Here is a 13423-nt window from a genome sequence, read left to right as displayed (position 1 = left end):
GTATTGCTAAGGGAGTTCCTCAGTGTAAGGGGTCTCTAAAAAAGCATTTGAAAAGTCATAATTATTAGGGAAAATTTCTGCTAAGTAGCAAAAAGACAAATACTATGCCCATCTTCTGAAAAGGCAAGGAGGAGAATCTTGTAAACTACAGACCTTCATTCCTACCTGAAGTATAGGAATGAAGTATTTACAAACATATAATTTCTAAAAAGATAGGATGGCATGATCTAGACTATACATTTTCATGGGGCTTTTTTTATTGCATTTTCATAAGTAGGTTTGGACTCTTGGTTTTTTTCCTGTCATACTTCTTCCTGCAAAAATTATTTTGAAAATATTTCTACATGACAGCTAGCTTCCACACTGAGTCTTTTCCATGGAATATTGATGGCAAGGAGTACAAACTAAATACTATTAGGTGTGCATCAGCAAGGATATAACTTGCCCTCTGAATTATAGATTCAACTCCTGACATTGTTCAGTCAATCACTTGCCTAGTTTAGAAGCAAGTTGATTTAATTTTGGACTTTGGCCTAATATTAACAAAGCAGAGCTAGCAAAGCAGACCTATTAAGCATAGAGAGTAGGGTTTTTTGTTTTTTTTTTTGGTTTTAAATGAGTTACATTTTACCTTCTGCTTACGAGATGACTGACCCTACTCGACATTGCATTCCTCTTTTTCACCAGCCTCAGACAGATGGAGTAGTACCTGCAACCTCAGTTTATCTTTCTTTCATTTTGGCAACAATCTGTGAGATTTTTCATCAGAGCTAAGATAGCCTTGGACTTGCTATGGGATTTTATAGTGACTGAGCTTGATAATGTGTTAAATTAAAATTTTCTTTTATAATCTTTGAAATGGTATTCTAAATTTCTCAAAACCAGGTAGTTCTTACCAAAATGCTTTATTATTGCTCCCTGACCCAAGCAGACAGCCAGTGTTTTGAGATCTTTTATGATTACATGAAGAAGTTAATTAATGGTTGAGAATGTTTTGGGGTTCTTTGTTTTGTTTTCTGGTGAGGTAATACAAAGTCTTTTTCAGTATATACTTTATGAATATACAGCAGCAGTTTGCTAATAGTTTCTCTGTCTGACTTTCTAGTTACTCCTGCTCCCCAAGGGAGCTGCCTTGACTCCCTTCTAAGCTCTAGCACATGACTGTCTCACGCTTTGCCCTTTTTAAATTTGCAGCCACTCCAAAGAGGAACCTTGGCTTAGAGCATCACTGTTTATCAGATGTGTACAATCTAGTGCCATTTGTTTCCATGATAGTTTCTAGCTGTCTCATTAAAATGTTCCTTCCAATTAGGATAACCAAGAATTACCTGACTCTAATTAGGTTTCTGTTTGCTTGCAGATCTAACACAGACTTGATGGCTTAATGGTTTCCAGTGTAAATATGTCCTAAACATTTCTAGTGCACAGGAATGTACACAGATTCCACTTCCTCACAACATAAACAGAAGCTCTCTATTCCTCTTCACTTCTTCTGGTTTATTTTTTTCCAACCCTTTAACTTAATCTACAACAGCAGATGGGTATAATTCCTATTTTGTACCACCATTGTAGCATCTGTCTTGATGCTTACTACATTTTCTGCTCTCTTTGCCTATACCCAGTGTACCAGTATCAATGATGACAACTTCTTTACCTGAGCACACATTCACAAGGGAATGAAAGCATTCTGAACAGTCGTTTCATTATTTGCCATTGACTTTCTGACCCGCTCAAAAATAGCAATCGTCTGACCTGTATTTTTGAAACTAGAAGGGGAACCTTCAGGCAGATCAGCAAATTAGGCTTTGTGATTTGCTCAGGTCTTTTTGCCCTGCACCAGTGAAGGCTACTCAAAAGACTCCATCAACACAGTGCTGTAAATCAATGTCCAAGTGAGAATGATTGACTTCACAAGATATCTGATGAAGGTGTAAATTTATTGTGTGATAAGTTTGCCTGCTATGTGCAATCTCTTGGTGCCTGAATAAGCTCCTTTTGAAAACATTTCCTTTACATTTACCAAGCCTCAGTTTCATCTATTAAATATTAATTATTCTATAGAGAGAAATTTCAAGAAATCGAAATCAGTTTATAATTTCAATAAAGCAATTTGTCTTATCATTTTATATGTTGACATTTAAAGAACTTTTTTGTTATTTGCTGATACCTTTCTATGCACATTATAATACAGGCTGGAGACTTCAGTGGGGAGTCAGGTTTGTGGCTATATGGTAAAAGGAACTTCTGCAGGAAGAGGTGCAATAGCAAGAAAACATTTAAATCCAAACATATTTGCACAAAGATAATCATTAGTACACAAAAGTTTTACTATAAACTATGGATTTCATAAGAAGCTAGCCTATTTATTCACAAATTCCATGGCTTTAAGTACCTTTGTTTCTGTAGTTCAAATGGGAAAAAGAAGCTAACGTCTTGAATACAAAAACCACAAACAAACAACAAAGAATGCCCCAAACCCAGGAAGACCAAAAAGAACTGAATTCCTGTAACATATGATAAAGAAAAGAATCTGTGTCTGACAAAAGGAGTGAAGATAAAAAATCATGCATGATTTGGTGAAAATCAAGTTTCATATGGTCAGGGTCCCTTTTTTTCCCAGTGATGCATTCAGGTCAGGCCGAAATAGCTACATTTCTTGGCATTTCACTTGGTATAATAAAATGCTACAGGATCTCCCCCCTTTTCTCCCATAGCACACTTACTAGATTAGTCCAAATTCCTTTACTCAAATCTGGTAGTTCTGGCATATGGGCTACCAGCTGCCCATAAAACCGTGGTTATCTTCATTTTACAACAGGAAGAAAGCCTTTTGAGTGAAACACTACACATATATTTTATAGCATGCCTATTTTTATTTGAGTTTCTTTCCTTTCTTATCTCAACACATTTAGATTTCAGATCATGAGTTTTGAATTGTTTTGAACTAAACAAAACAGAAATGTCTTTGCAGCAATATGCTGCAGCTTGAAGTGTCATATTCTGACCTATGAAAGAGATAGGAGGAGAGCACCATACCTATCCCATGGCTTTCATCTCAGGCAACCAGGCATGCTTCTCAAACCCTGAGTGAAGAGGGGCAAATTCAGGAAAAACTGTCTTCTTCAGTGATGACCATCCACAGAGTCTCTTAGAAGCCTATTACCATTTCTGGAGTACATCAAACACAATGAATAATTTTAATACATTCTCAGTCTTCCAGGACTGCAGAAATCAGTCACTACAGATATAAAACTGTAAAGCTCTGCATTCTTTGGTAGTTTGATGATCTTATTTGTGCTATGGATATAAAACTTTTAGTTGCATTTCCTGTTCAGAGACTGATTAATGTTTCAGAATGGCAGACAGGTGGCTTTTTAGCCTTCAAATGAGAAGTAAAAAGCAGCAGTACAAGCCTCATTAACAGGTTTCTGTATTTTTTTACTGAAATAGCAACTATTGAAATGTCAATATCTATTAATTGAATTTGTTCACCTGCATCTCCACAGGCCATAGATGTCCCTAGCCTTTTTTTTGTCAAATGACAATCACAACTATTTTTTCACATGTTCTATATTTATAAATTATACACAGATTTTAAATGGATCTCATGAACAGTGTGATCATTTAAAACATTTATATAAAAGCCCCCGATTTTTTTTAGGGGAAATATATTAGGAAAGATATTCTCCTTCATCTACCATTTTAGGCAAATAGAAATAAAACATTTTTTCCTTAGCTAAAGGAAAAATGTTATATTTTATATCTTATATAAAAAAGTATATCTTATACATTTTTTTTCTCTGTAATGCAGTGAGAGAGATTTTGCAAGAAATTATTCTCTAGATATCAGATCTTTAGAGATACATGGGCTGGAAATTAAGAACAGAACTGATAGAGTAGACTCTCAGGTTCCTATTTTTTCCTCTAGGGGCAGGAATATTGATGAAGCAGACCAAGCTAAAAAGATGAGATACAATGATGAGAAGAGATGCACCTCTGTAGCATTATATTTACAATCAGAGGCTTGTTTCGGTTAGAAGAGGCCTCTGAAGATTATTTAGCCCAATGTCATGCTCAAAAAAGAGTCACCTTCAACACTGAATGTAGTTCATGAGGAATTCACCCATCTAAGTTCCAAAAAAATCTCAAAAAAGTGGCAATTCCCCAGCTTCTCTGAGCAGCAATACTACATTGCTTTTCCAAATGTCCTTGCTAATACAGGCTTTGTCCCCACAAATGCACAGCTGATGTTCCACTTGCTCAGCAGGATCCCAGATCCTGTTCTGCAGAGGTGCTGTTGGTCTCATGTTCTTTCTCTCCTCTGCTCCCAACTTCTCCCTTCCTTTCCCAATAACTTTTCAGGCATTTGTTTGGTTGTTGTTTTGTTTTGGTAAGGTCTATGGGTTCTGTAAATATAAACTTATCCTGTATGCCCTTTCTTTGCTATAAAACTTCCTGTTCAGCCTGTGAGGTTGTGATAGAGTACAAAGCCTTTGCTTTAGTTTTCCCTTGGTGAAGCTGCTGATATGAAGGAGCTCAGCCACTTCCCTGGAGATTGGATGAAAGCCCTCATGTCCTCATGAAGAATTCCAGAAAAGTTCTGCAGATGTAAAACTTATTTTTGATTTGAGATGCAGGCACTATTTAAATAGATTCCAAAAATAGTCCTTGGTTTCATCTCTCACAATTAACCATGTATGTATTTTGTATATGTAGTTTCTAGAGGTTAAGATGTTAAAGTTTAGCAGATTGATCTCAGAAACGACACAGGAAATATATGCAGCATACCAATACAGAATTACTTATGGATTGTATAATGTGGACAGTGAAAACATTATGGGAATAAAAGAGTTTCATGTTGAAATGGTAGCAAAGGAGCAGAAAGGTTATTGAACTAATTGTATAATAAGTTATTAAAAGAACTGCTATGGTGACAGATGGAAATAAACACTGCTGCATGAATAATAATCATGTTTTTCCCTACCCGGAGATCAACTCTAGACGTTCTGTCTGAATTAATTTTCCTTTAAATTAAGAGAAAAAATAAACAGAAAACAAAAGAATTAAATCTCTACATATGTCTCCTCCGTAATGCACTTTCTGTGCACTGTAATACAATTTTCCCTCAATAACGGAGGCTATCCTTGAGCACAAGGCTTTTAGAAATGTATGTGTATAACACATGAAAAGCAGTGACCTCATTATATCAGTAAGAATTCAAACAGCTATTGCAGCTAAAAACCCTACAGAAACAACCCAAACAAAAAACAGCCTCAAAAGTTGTAAAAAAAAAAGTATTGTCCATCACAATAAATTAAATGCAGATGTACATTCTGCATAGAAATTATGGTCATATGAAAATAGAAACCATAGTCTGATACCTTTATGTATACTAATACTCCCCTTCTTTCTGCATAAATGAATTACTCTTCATTTTTCTCGTCCTGTCTTCACATTTTCTTCAAATCAAAGTAAAATTTTCAGGACAGTCAGTAACATTTTCAGTGTATTTTTACAGTATGTGAACTCTCAAAGTCTGATACCTCTGGTGTACTGTCAAAACAGAGATAAGAACTAAAGTAGTAATCATGTAACAAAGCAGGGGGGCAATTTTGTAGTTTTTATATAAGTGTAACTCACATTAGTTTTAAGATGAGTTTTGCCAAAAGTTATGAATACAGGATGTTGAGGTGGTACTTCAAATATCCGTGTCAGCTCTGTTTTCCAGCAGCCAAGGTTTGTCAATTGCCTATTTTGAAGTAGGGCCTCTTTTATTTACTAAGCATATTCTTTGGCCTAAATAAATGGTGAGTTTTAAAATAGAAATATCCCTTAGACCTTGGCTTTCAGACCCATGCACTGATCTTGTTTGTATTGCTAGATGGTTCAACTCTGACCTCTTATGTTTTCAGCATGTTGAGTTAAATACTTGAAACTATTTTAGTTTCTGAATCTTACAGAGATAGTCCTATTGCAAAACCCAGGTATTTTATGTACCCAGGTCTCTGAAATAATTCTGTCTTTGCTAAGCAATTAGCACAATTTTCCTGAAGTGTAATATGTGGCAGGCATACTTGTTAACATACCCCTTTTTATTGCTAAATTGTGAATGGAGCTTAATTCCGCATACATTTATTATCTGTGTATAATAGTCATTACTATGGCATTCATATCTTAATATTGCTGGTGACAATACCAGCTATTTGAATTTGCTATGAAAATTTTGTCAGAAGTCTACCTTGCATTCAGCTGTAGGTGTACACTCAGACAAGTTCAAGTTAGGCAAAAGAGTTTTCTGAAAGCACAACAAACACAGAGTTCTCTGAAAGCACAACAAACACAGAAGCTTCCCCAATCTGTCTGTCACAAGGTGCAGATTCCCATGGGCTCCACTTTCAGGCTGAGGGTGGCAAGTGACTGAGGTTCTTTCAGAGATGAACAACAGTCACATTAGAAACCAAGGTGAGGATACCTCTGGGGACAGATTAAAGGAGAGCTGAATCTACCATGTGTAGGTGACTCTGGGATGAGATTTAGCACTGTGTTCAACACCAGCTGGGACCTGGGCACTAAACTGTGAGAATTAGGCACTGAATAAATAGAAGTTGTTTACTCATCTTGCACAAGCCTTGCTCTTTAATGTAAATTTTGTTCAGAAGGCAGCAGGGAGGTCTGACAGTGCTTTTGCTCATTGCAATGTTCAAATGTATTTTTTACTTGGTAGCTCTTATTTCTACAAGATTTTCAGAAGAAAAAAGCAGTCTGTCCTTAAGAAGCTTCAGTTAGGTAGCCCAACAGAATTTTGTGGGTACTTTTTATAGATATTTAGACATGCTAGAGAGGTAATGCTGAGAAACCAAGAGCTTAGATAGTCACACTGTCACCACAGGCTATAAATAACCTCATTTTTTTAATAGGAAGGGTTTTCATTGCCCTATAAATTTTCATGTGACCCTATAAAAACTACTTTTTCTTCTTGATCTTTCTTTTTTTCTGATTTTCCTTTGGCTAATGCTTCATGCTTGAGCTCTTGATTTAATTTAGATAGATAAATCTTCAGTAGCAAATAATTCACTCTGAACTCCAACATTCTATTTACAGCACATACAAATGATGAATAATAGCATCATCTCTCAATGAACAACAGACTTCTAGTTTGTACACACAGTGCAAATCAGTTTTTATCTCGATTTTATATTCATATCAAAGGGAAGAAATAGACTTTTTGATCTACTTTTTAAAGTAAAGAGAGAAATCTCCTGCACCTTCAATAGCTCTAGAAAAGAAAATATTCTGGTTTAGCTCCAGCTACTGTGAGCAAACCCTTGACTATAGCTTTGAGTGGTGGGACATCAGTATATTTCAGGAGAACTTGTATACCTTGTCTCCTCCTTTGGAAAATCCCAAATGACATGGGATTACATTTTGATCCCTTCAAAAAGTAATATAGGAAACACATATATTTTAAAGGTAGATCTGATGATCTTCAGACACATAGAAGCTCAAGAGAAGGTTGAGCTGTAAGCATTTATTCAATGTATTGAGGGTATTTTGTTTGTTTTATTTTATGTGACTGTGAATGTAAACTCCAGGGAGGAAAAAACCAGTTGAGAAGAGCTACTTGATGACCACGATGATTTCTGTCAAAAAATTGTGATCCCTTGACATCCTGTAGACACATTTGACACCCACCCATTTTAGGATTATCCCACATTTAGCACTGCTACTTTCTTAAGTTGCTTAAGCCTCCCATTGCTATTTTCTGCACAATACAAAATTGTGTATCTGTAAAGGCACTGTGACTTGAGTGATCCATTTGCAATTAAAGTAGAACTATAATGCATTTCCCCCACCTCCCACATGCCTATTTTTACCACTTTTCTTGTTCTGACTCACAGAAGATGTGAAGGGAAGTGCTGAGGCCTTGCCTAACATTCAGTGTCCCAGGAAACCACTGCCCTCCCACTCAGTTTGCCTCTGCACAGGCAGTGCTGTGTGAGCGAGCTGCTGCCATCGCGTGCTGAGCGCCGGAGCGCGACTGCAGCCAGGCTCCGGCCCCAGAGAGCGGCACTGAGTCCCCGGGACCCAGCCTATTGCTGCTGACCCACATGTTTATGCTAACATGCTGCATCTATTAGGTAGATCAATTCTCAGAGAGCTCAAAGAACTGTAAACTGGGGAAACGTTCTTACTGTATACAGCTCTCCCAATGGCAATCAAGATGTCCCAATAGCTGGGACACTGGGACACAGCTGGAAAGTAAAACAATGAAGAACGGGACAACACACTTACATAAGTGCCAAAAGAGAAAGATTGTCTAAAAATCTGTGTATTTTTACATTTGAGGTGTTTTTGTCCCCTACCACGTTAGAAGCTTAGATATTCAAAGTTCCTAAACTTCAAAGTTCCTCAGAGAAACCTTTTTTTCTCCCTCACCATCCCAAGAACTTATACTCCTGTGTTTTTTTGTACAAACACTGAAAAAAAAAAAAAATCAGTCCTATAGATTAGGGACTTATGTGCAGATCATCTTCTCCAAAAGAAACGCTCTTGTCCCTAGTCTTAAGGCAGGTTCTTGCTTATAAGTTTCTTTTCTGACTCCTAGAAACTTCTCGTCAGCATGATCATATCTGTGCTCAAAACTCACAGTGAGGCAGCAGAAATGAAATTGGTCTAAAGAAAAGCTCCCAGAGAAAAAGACTCACTGTATTGGTTCATTTCTGATTTCCCTTCAATCCTGATGCTGGAATCTGAGCTCTGACTTTCTAATCTTTTAGCCTTGGTTCTGACTGGAGTCATCCTGCCTTGATCTGTTTGATTTCTGCCTGCTCCTCATCTCGGGGTCTTCTTGTTGACTGAACTCACTTCTGCTTATCTTTTTGCTTTTTCCATTTGGATCAATGAATGTGGATACTGGTGCTCAAAGTGGGCTTTATATTTGTCCTCAGCAGTTCCTGGCTTTGAGCTGTTGCGTGTGGTTTCCACTTGCACATCAAATCCATCCCAGGCCTTGCCATGAAGATATTGCCAGAGCCTGCAGAAGGTAATAGCTGAGCACCCAGGCTTTGTAATGCTGGAGTTGTTCTGTCGACATGGGCAAGTCTTCTGCATCCACATACCAAGACAGCAAAAGTGTGTTTTCAGGTAAATATTTTAATAATAATCTTATTGAGTCTTGCAATAAGTCTTATTAAGTCAATAGTTCTTATTGAGTCTCACAGTAAGTCACACTTACCAAGCCAATAGTCACACTACAATAATTTCAGGCAACTTGAAAAGTGTATGAAAAAATATTAACTACTTCGGGCTATTAACACTTTTAAAGACCAACTTCATGAAAATGGGATGAACTATATCCAAAAATTGCTATGTCTTTAATGTAGGCAAATAAATGCAAAATACAAAAACAACTACCTAAGAATGCCTTGTATTAGAGGATGTTTTTGATCAGCTAAGCTATATTATAATGTGAAAAATTTTAAAATTAAAATAATTGAGTATTATGTGCAACATATGTACTATAAATATTCAATTTCAGTGTATTCTTTCAACTATTTTCTTAATTTTACAATTAAATCTCATTGATGTAATGTCCAGTTTCTGTACTTACAGAGCATAAAGTGTACCAAGTATGCAATGTTTTTATCTCACTGAATGACAAATACTAACACCTGCATTAATCTGCAAATCTACTCTGCTACTTGACAAAGTAAGCCAGGATCACTGCGTCCCAATAGCTCCTGCTGCAAACTGGAGAAGTCTACTTTTTTAAAAGTGAAGTTTGGAAGCAATGGTCACTTTCTGGTAGAAGAGAATATCCTGGAAATAGCTAGTGCAGTAAAGGACTATGTCAAGTTATATAGGCAGATATTGAAATATAGGGTCTGGCGTTTAGCACTGCTCTTTAAAGACAGGCTGGTAGGTTTAAATATTTGAATACATCTCAATTTAGATATAATTTTTTAAAATTTAGAAACCATCTATATTTTTGCTTATTTTGGAATCATGGCTTTTTATGATGACCAGGCTAACATCCCCATGAAATGACCATTTATCTTGTAGGCCAGTGCAAGTGGCCTTAAGATAAGCACATTTCCTTTGTATTTAGTGTGGTCATATTTCTCTTATGATGTTTTAAGTTCAGAAGAAACACCTACTATAATTGTGCATATTAAGGAAGAAAATACTGGATGAAAAAATGAATGAAAAAGGAAGCAACAGCTAGAATAAGTGGGACAATTGAGAACTGGAAAAGAAAATTTAATGAGATTAGCAGAAAAGGAAAACTGAGAGTAGAAAATAGGGTGGGAAGTGATCCACAGAAACCTGTTATACCAAATATTGTGTTTCTTAATGGGTAAAATATGCTGTCAAAATTTTTAGTCACAAATAATGGGATTTTCTTCTTTGAGTTTACATGAGGGCTGAAGGTAACACTGATTCCTTTCCTGATTTGTTTTTCATGTGTATTGCTCAAACTCAGTTGAAGAGAAGTTCAGAGCTTACTTATAACAAATACAAGTCACAATCTTATGGCTTTTGGTATCAATGGTTCCTTGAAATTTTTGAGATTGATGAGGCTCCAGGAAACTTCTTCTCTGCAATTTCAAAGAAATTGAATCAAAATGCTGTTCCAACTTATGGAATTTAAACCCTAATGATTAGTGGACATGTAATTTGTACAAATGACAATATCCACACTAAAATTCAAATATTTAAAATAATATAATTTCCTTATATTTGTCAGTACTTCATGTCCTATGTGCTACACTTTTGAATAAATGATTTTTTTCCTACATGTTTTAACTTTGACATACGCAGATATAAAAAATAAAAAAAGAACAAGCAATTTAATTATGGTTGTAGAATACAGCTTTATGTTCTTGTTTTCTATATTAGCATTCTTCAAAGCTTTGGCAAGAGTCACCCTGAGTTTGGAGTCAGGTTTTAGCAGAGAAATAAATAAACCCAAAATAGCACCAAACACCTAACCCTTCAAAACATTATGAAGAATATAGCTGTAATGTTTAAATATTTCAAAGTTACTTCAGTCTGAAATGGTTCAAATCATGATGTCCAAGTCAATAAAGTACAGAGTGCCTTTCTCTCAATTTCCTTCAGTTCTAAAGTCTGTCTTGCTTTTTCAATGTAAATATATTAAAAGAATTACAGCAGAGAGCCCACCTTTTCATTTGCCAATAGAGTGACCTGAATTTTGCAGAGCTAGCTGTCTTACTTGCCTCTGGAATTCAACAAAAATAACTGCAATTAATATTTTTTCTGCCATATGCCATTGTACAGTAGCAGATGATTTTATTATTACCTTATTTAAAATTAGTTTTTTAAAATGATGGTCTTTTATAAAATAAAAACATTTTTCATGGCTGACAGGAGGTATATAAACAAATGTATGAAGACCAGTTGCATACAATTTTAAGACTTGGTAACTCAGATAATTATGCAGAAGTAATTAATTCAAAATCTGTTTATCAACAGTAGTCTGTAGCTGCAGCATTTCATCCCAGAAGCATTAACAAAGGCTTATCACCTGCTTTCTTGTTGTATTTTATCTCCAAGGCAAATCAATAGGCAGAGAATGGAAAAAAAATGACATTTCCACATTTAGCAGTTAACAAAACTTGCAAGAACTTTTAATATCTGTTACCAATTAGTTTTCCTGGCTTAAATTAAGAGAAATTCTAAATGGAAATGGGATGTGCAAGCCAACAACATTTATGCTTCTAATGCATATAAAAGCTACATGAAAATTAGTTTTGAAATACAAAGAAATATTTAAAGAATTAAAATAATTATTTAAGTTGTAGTTGATTATTCTCAGTAAAATATTCACTGTGCACTTCCAAGTGTTATGGGTCAATAAAATCTATCTGTTGAAGAGCTGTGCTGATATGATTTAGTTTATTACTCTCTTATTTTTGCTTAATTTCTGTTCTTTCATATAAGTTTTTGATGTTACGCTTTGAAGACCAGGTTTTCATTCACTATTACTTGTATAAAAATGTTAAATACAAAAAGTAGAAGTATACAAAGTGCTTTGAAGGACTGTTATTTCACATTTTTGCCCAAGTTCGTAGTATATTCTAATATGGGAATAACTTGATATCTAGTACTTAGTGTGTGAGGTCTTGACTACTCATCCAAGAAAATGTAGTTGTGAACCTGAGAGGTTTGTATTTCTGTTCATCAGTATATCAAAACATTATTATAAGAAAAAAATATTTAAATCCAGATTTTTATAGATCTGAACTGTGGAACAGAAAAGTAAGCTGACTTCAAGATGTGCTTACAGAGTCTCTTCATTCCCAATTTCTTTCTAAATACTAAAGTCTGGTTAAACCAGTAGCTATGGCTACATAAGTACTATAGTTTCTTGTAGAATCCATAGATGAAATCCTGTTCCCAGTGTAATCAGTTACATAAAGTGATTCCAGAATGACTCAGATACCTACAAAAGGTAACTGTCATGATCCTGCATATACACTCTATTTACATACACGTAAAATTAGTCATACACCTAAATATTGACAAGGTTTGAGTCACTGTCACAAGGCTACTGTGATGATTTTTTTAATTAATAAAATATTTCTCTACTTTTAATACCTGTTGGTAACTGCTTGTTAGTAACCTTCCCTTTTTTAGGAATTCCAAAAATTCTTCCACTCTCAAGAGATCGGAGCTTATAAGTGTTTATTAACAAAATTGTGTACTGAAGTACATTTCTATTAATATTGCCAAATCATATTTAAACAAAGTTTGGAAGTAAAATTTAATTGCTTAATTAGTGCATTTTCATTTTTGATCAGTTGTGGAGAAGAAAGTATGGTTCAAGGAGGCACAAATGCTGACTACTGGATTTTGCTGCAGGTGTGAAGCACATTCCCTTTTCAGATAAGCTACATTTACTTATACACTAGCCATACCTTTAAAATGTTTGGGGCAAAGCAAAGCAAGAATTATACACTGTGCTCAGTGTGGCATAACATATAATAAATTCAGCAACAAAGAAACGAGATAGTTCCAAAAGTACATTGTATTGCCTGCTCACAGGAAATTATAGGTAAAGAGAAGTGACAGTCAAGGGTTAAATTACGAAATTTTGCAATTTATTTCTCATCATTTATGAGATTGTTAAATGTCAGAAAGTGGACTTTTTTTTCACTATCAGTATAAAACTGAACATACTGTGAGACATAAGGTAGCAGGTGTCTTGGCTCTAAACTATCAAGTCTGTGGGCATTCTGTTATAACAGGTGCTCCAAAAATTTGAACAGATTTTAACAAGAGCTGTATGGGCTTTTTAATTAGCCTGGTTACTCAGCATGTGGAGAAAGCACTAGGTATGTGCTTAAAACACCATTGTATCTTGCAAACAAATGTTTCACATACCCATAGTCATTCTTTT

This window comes from Lonchura striata, chromosome 8 (genome assembly GCF_046129695.1).
Source record: "Lonchura striata isolate bLonStr1 chromosome 8, bLonStr1.mat, whole genome shotgun sequence".
Taxonomy (NCBI): Eukaryota; Metazoa; Chordata; class Aves; order Passeriformes; family Estrildidae; genus Lonchura; species Lonchura striata.
The sequence above is the reverse complement of the archived record's forward strand: the minus strand, read 5'-3'. Positions refer to the sequence as shown.